At 46.4% G+C, this 6,824-nt stretch overlaps 1 pseudogene; it reads right to left on the bottom strand.

The window, feature by feature from the left end:
• Nucleotides 1-1,061: 1,061 nt before the first annotated feature.
• On the bottom strand, nt 1,062-2,110 carry LOC141021501 (E3 ubiquitin-protein ligase SINA-like 10; annotated as a pseudogene).
• Nucleotides 2,111-6,824: the final 4,714 nt, after the last annotated feature.

Below are 6,824 nucleotides of genomic sequence, written 5' to 3'. Positions count from 1 at the left end.
TGTTTTTGTGGATGAGGAGTTGAGGAGGAATGTACAGTCATCTTGGCATAGTAGTAGTATTTATAACCGAGTACTAATACGCTCCTAAGTGGGAAACCGTTTAGGTTGTGATCGGTGTGAACACGTTTGCAATTAATTTGGAATGTGACGAGACGCAAGCTCAAAATTTATTGACGGTTCTAGTTTCAAAGTCTGGCACTATTCCCGGATGGCGTAACGTGGGCACCTGTTCTCGACCATGTTGTAGCAGTTTTGTAATATGCCATGGTACTTCTTTTTCTACTGTTGTGTACATGTCATAACTGGCACCGTCGGATACATATCTTACGGTTATTGGGGCGTTCGACAGGAATAGCCTCGTGGCGGGCTATAGACTAGTCTTTTTTCACACGCATTACATCGACACATATCATCTCTCTCCCTCTTTTCCACGCACACACCTAGTCTCTCGGGACTTCTCGCATGCACCATCTCAAGATCCCTAGGTCGATGCCACCCACATACACTTGTACTCTGAGTTTAGTACGTTATACACGAAGAGAAGAGGTGCACGCACGCACTCGTCCTCTCTCACACGCATCTGTAGCTACAAATTGTAGTGTTCTCAACCATCCGATTGGCTCTATCATAGGTTCCCGTTGCTCCTTGGCCTTGAGATTGAGAAGTTTAAAATGCGGAGGCTAAGATGGAGGCGTGAGGTTTTGGTTAATGTGCGGACCGCACATGGCACCAACACGACACGAGCTTCGTCTTCCTGGTGCACAGTCGGGTGAGTACTACTACTAGTAGTACTACTTTGATGTGCCGCGTCAACTCGCACAAGTATGAAACATTTCCTGAAACAAGCATATAAGCTGCTTATACTTCTTACCCAAAGGATCTTTATATCCAACAGACACAAAATATCCGTTTGACTGTTGGAAATTACTTTAACTGATGATCTGATGTCAAAGTAATTGCTGCGTCACCACCAAAACCCACCATCTCTCAAGCTAAAGTAGACCGAGCTAACCCCTATATTAGCATATTACTAAAATAAATAGAAGGCATTGTAGAATCATTTAGGAAGCGAGATTCTCAATCTGAATGTGGAGGGACACCGTCCTCGACAACCCAGCCCCGCCAACAGCTTTGGCGGAACTGTGAAGAAGGTCAGCTCCTGCATGGCAACGTCGCCGGGATCCTTGCTGCTTGTCACCTCGATTTCCACCTTGACAGCGTCGGTCCTGCCTTTTTGCTCCCCCGGCAGGCCGTTCGCCCATAGCTTGCTCGGGTAGTGCGGCAGTGGGGATGCCCCCTCTCTGATGCAGATGACCGACACGGCCATAGGCGCGGCAATGTCGAGCACCCCGCGGACCAAGAAAAATGTGTGGCCATCCTCCTCCGCGAACAGCAAGAGCCCTGGCTCCAACACTGGCACTTGCAGCTGGAGCACCTTGCCGTACTGGATCATATGCACGGGCATGGGATGCATGGTGCTAATGTGGTGGGAGAGCGCCGGCGGCGGGCCTTCGTAGCCGCAGACGGGCACGGGGCATTTGCAGGGCGCGAGCGGACACACGCTGGTGATGGGCGAGCTTGTGGTAAGTGACTAGAGCCCACAACCTTTGTGTGGGCACTCCACCATCATCGAGGAGAGGACGGCATCCACCACCGTGTTCCACACGTCGAAGTCGTCGCCGCGCTCGCAATTCTGGCACTGCCGCTGGTTCCCGGGGCGCTCGCTGCGGCAGTCCGCGCATGCCAGGTGCCCTCCCTTGCACTACACAAATCAATCGAACAGCACACCAATCAAGAAACCTGCACCTTACTTGATCAGCCAAACGGACGAGGTATAGTCGAACCTCATACACTGGAGGCTTCAAGGGGCGGAGGCACAAGGGGCAGTGGAGCAAGGTGAGGTCCATAGAGACCATAGAGAGCTCCATCGTTGGGTCCTGTTCCGTCAGCATGATCTCGCCCTCCTCCTGCACAACCATCTCTCGCTTTAGGGCTGGGGCATTACAAAGTTTTACCATCACATATTCATACTACTTCAAGGTGCATTAAATCAACACATGCAAGTATATCGAGTGCACTGCTTTGATCTGTCGCGTCAACTCGTACAACAAGGAGAAGTTTGATTACAACGCCCTCTTCCTCGCCCATGAGCGTGGTGACTCGCGGGACTAGGTGTAACGCCCACGATGCGGCTATATCTCCCACGTGTCGAGGCACGACATAGAGGCATAACCGCATTGTGGTTTTGTCACAACAAGGGTCATCTTCACACAATCCCATGTAATGAACAAGAATGGGATAAAGAGTTGGCTTACAATCGCCACTTCACACAATTCATAAATAAATCATACATCAATCAGAGTACACACATAGACCGACTACGGTCAAAGCCAAAAGAAAAGAAGATAACCCCAAATGTTAGATCCCCGATTGTCCCAACTGGGCTCCACTACTGATCAACAGGAAAAGAAACAAAGTAACGACCAAGTTCCTCGTCGAACTCCCACTTGAGCTCGGTTGCGTCATCTGCACTGGTATCATCGGCACCTGCAACTATTTGGAAGTATCTGTGAGTCACGAGGACTCAGCAATCTCACACCCGCGAGATCAAGACTATTTAAGCTTATGGGTAGGAAAGGGGTGTGAGGTGGAGCTGCAGCAAGCACTAGCATATATGGTGGCTAACATACGCAAATAAGAGCGAGAAGAGAAACAACGGAACGGTCATCAACTAGTAATGATCAAGAAGTGATCCTGAACTCCTACTTACGTCAAACATAACCCAAAACTGTGTTCACTTCCCGGACTCCGCCGAAAAGAGACCATCACGGCTACACACGCGGTTGATGCATTTTAATTAAGTCAAGTGTCAAGTTCTCTGCAACCGGACATTAACAAATTCCCATCTGCCACATAACCGCGGGCACGGCTTTCGAAAGATAATACCCTGCAGGGGTGTCCCAACTTAGCCCATTATAAGCTCTCACGGTCAACGAAGGATAAACCTTCTCCCGGGAAGACCCGATCAGTCTCGGAATCCCGGTTTACAAGACATTTCGACAATGGTAAAACAAGACCAGCAAGACCACCCGAATGTGCCGACAAATCCTGATAGGAGCTGCACATATCTCAGGGCACACCGGATGAGCAGTCGGTACAACTAAAACCAAGCCTCAAGTTTCCCCGAGGTGGCGCTGCAAAGGGCTCTAGTTTGGACCAACACTCGGAGGAGCACTGGCCCGGGGGGGTTAAAATAAAGATGACCCTTGAGTCTGCAGAACCCAAGGGAAAAAGGCTTAGGTAGGCAAATGGTAAAACCAAGGTTGGGCCTTGCTGGAGGAGTTTTATTCAAAGCGAACTGTCAAGGGGGTCCCATAAATCACCCAACCGCGTAAGGAACACAAAATCAAGGAACATAACACCGGTATGATGGAAACTAGGGCGGCAAGAGTGGAACAAAACACCAGGCATAAGGCCGAGCCTTCCACCCTTTACCAAGTATATAGATGCATTAATTAAGATAAGAGATATTGTGATATCCCAACATAAACATGTTCCAACATGGAGCAATCTTCAACTTCACCTGCAACTAACACGCTATAAGAGGGGCTGAGCAAAAGCTGTAACATAGCCAAACAACGGTTTGCTAGGAAGGGTGAAAAAAGGTAAGAGGTTCATGGCAACATGGGAGGCATGATATAACAAGTGGTAGGTAGCGCAGCATAGCAATAGAGCGAGCAACTAGCAAGCAAAGATAGAAGTGATTTCAAGGGTATGGTCATCTTGCCTGAAATCCCGCTAGGAAGAAGAACGAGTCCATGAAGAAGACAAACGGACGAAGTCGAACAAATCCTCACAACTCCGGAACGAAACCGAAGCTAACGAGAGAAGCAAACCGAAAAGAAGCAAACAACATAGTAAACAACCACCACATACACATGACATGATGCAAAAACAAGTATGATGCATGTCTAGTTTAAATATGCATGGCATGGCGAAGTGCAACAAACAATACTACAAATTAAATGGAGCTCAATATGCAATGAGTTGCATATTGGCAAAACACCAAATTCAATTATTTAGTTCTCTCTCGTTATGTACCCAACAATATTAAATGTTGTTAAACATGGCAAAAGGTGAAGCATAAGTAAACTAACTATTTAAACAAGTTAAATGAGGCCGGAAACAACGAACAACAATTCCGGAAAATCCTCATATGCATATTTTGAATTTTCTACTGTTCTGCCAAAAACACAATTTTAATGTTGTTAATCAGCAAAATAAAGAGCACCATGTTAATCTATGCATTTTTCTACCCCATTTACATATAAAGTTTATTAAATTCCGAGTTACGGTTAATTAGTTATGAAATAAATCATTTTAGCATGTTATTTGAGCAAATTTAAACAAACAGCATTTTAAACATTTTAAACATGGATGAGAGTGGCATATTATGAAACTAGATGAAATTCTAAGCACTTTTCATATATAAATTATTTACATAATATGCATGATTCATTAGTTATTAGATGCATGAACACTAGGGGTTTTTCTGTAAAACTATAAATCCTGGGATAATTGCGAAAATTGCAGAAGGAAAAAAAACACGCATCGGGCTGAATCTGGATACTGCACTGGGCAGCTGGACTGCTCACCTAGCTGGGCTCGGCCCAGATCGGTAGAGGAGGAGGTGGCTGGGCTGGGTTGGTCGGGCACGCAAGATGAGGGAGGTGGCCGGAGAGGATTTGGATCATGGGTGCGGGCTCTTATTGGTGGGGAATCAAGGGAGGCAGGGATCGATGGATTGGATGGAGCAGGTGGAGAGGTGGTTGGCTCGGGATGGATCCCGAGGAAGATGGTGGCGGCAGAGTGGGAAGGATGGGACAAGCTTCCTAAAGATTAGGGTTGGACTATTTATATAGGTAGGGGATTAGGGTAGGGGTTTAACGTGATCCTTCCGATCGTAATCAGGCGGTCGATAATAAGTAGGCTAGAGCATCCAACAAAGGAAACGGTGATGTTTTATAGATGTTAGGGGATGATCCGAACCCAACGGTCATGACCGAGCCGTTCGGGTTCGGGACAGCTTCGGGCGCGCACACAAGGGGGGTCTGTGCACTGTACAGAGAGACTCCGGTTTAGGCAAGAGGGCAAACGAATAACGAGGTTGGTCTCGGAACGGTCAACGAAAGCAAGTGGGGACACGGCAACTACGAGTGGATGCAAGTTTTAAAAACAATGACGGCAACGAGTGCCGATGCAATGCGGATGATGCCATGATGAAATGCAAGCAACAAAAATAAAACACACGGCGAACACGAAATATATGGAAGTCTTCTGAGGCGTCGGTCTCGGGGCATTACACTAGGAGAAGCTTTCGCTACATGCCCTCTCTCCCGCACGCGGTGGACATGCAGCAGTTCATTCGGTGTCAGATGGCCATAAGCATACTAATAGTACTCCACAACAGTAGTACCATCATTGTTCGACTTCCCGAAGAGGCGAAGAGCCAAGGGCAACCCGGATGCTCGTGTGGTAGTTTCATGTGTAGGGGAGGTAGTATAGTGACATAGTCTAGGATAGCGTGTACCGTGCCTCTAAGCTTAAAATAGTTGGAGTCGGCTCCATGCTATGAGGCCGTCTCGAAGCATTTTCTTGATTAAAATAATCTTCTGGCCCTACCTATCATCCTGGTGATTGTAGTTTGCACGCTCATCTGGTCAAGACAGGAATATATATTTTAATTTGTGGTGGGGTAAATGTAAGAGGTTGCAGCAAATATATTGTACATTTTTATTCTAGTGGTAAATGACATGTGTGATCCCTTGCTCTTACCTAGGTCCTGGTTTATTAGTCCCTTTCGTAATTTGGGATAAATTTTGACAATGGATTTAACTGACAAAATGTTAGTGCATGTGAGCAAAACTTATATCATTTGATTTGTATTTGAACATAGTTCTCAATGATATAATTTTGGTGACATGCATGAACCTTTTGCTAGTCAAATTTATGGTCAAAATTTGGCACAGATTACGACGAGGAGCAATAAACCAGGACGGAAGTAGACTGGTCCGTCACCATTGTGTTTTGTGTCTAATTTTGACTTCAGCGACCCAACCTACATGGAGTGAGTGCTATATATATTGGCGCGAGAACCAAAATTATATATTCAAAACTGAGCTTTACTACAAGTCACGAGTTCAAAACAAGAAAGTGGAACAAGTACAGCATGCATGTGTCGTTCGCGTCGCACCCCCACACGGTCGCGGTGCACAATGTAGTAAATGACTAGTCTCTTCTTGACCCGCATTTACATTGATACGGCTTGAATGCCAAGGAGGGAGAGGGTAGCGGATCCCGAGACGTTGAACGGTCAACGATGCATCCTCAATTAGCATGCAAAGGGAATTAATTGGAGAAGCAGAATGGAGCCAGCATGATGTGAATGCAACAGAGTTTGGACTCTCATATAATGTGGGGATCCCGACTCATAAGTCGTGATCACCGTATGCACGTGTACAGTGATCCCAGAGATCAATGCTCACTGAACACACAGAAGCTAAATAACAAGAGTCTTACATCCATACATACCGTCTTACATAAATTATGACCATTATGGTCAAGTCTTGAGTATAACTTCGCAGCGGAGATCTTCGTCGATAACTTGGACCCATGCCATCTGCCTTAACCCCATAGGCATTCTGACAGGGAAGCATCCTAGCTCGCATGTTCGTCACCAAGGTACTCTTCATTATATCCTGTTCTTTCATGCCTGGCCAATAAAATAACCAGTGGCAAGCCAATGAGTACTTTTGAATGTACTC

The sequence above is a fragment of the Aegilops tauschii genome, chromosome 4, assembly GCF_002575655.3.
Source record: "Aegilops tauschii subsp. strangulata cultivar AL8/78 chromosome 4, Aet v6.0, whole genome shotgun sequence".
Classification (NCBI taxonomy): domain Eukaryota; kingdom Viridiplantae; phylum Streptophyta; class Magnoliopsida; order Poales; family Poaceae; genus Aegilops; species Aegilops tauschii.
This window is presented reverse-complemented; position numbering and strand designations above follow the sequence as displayed.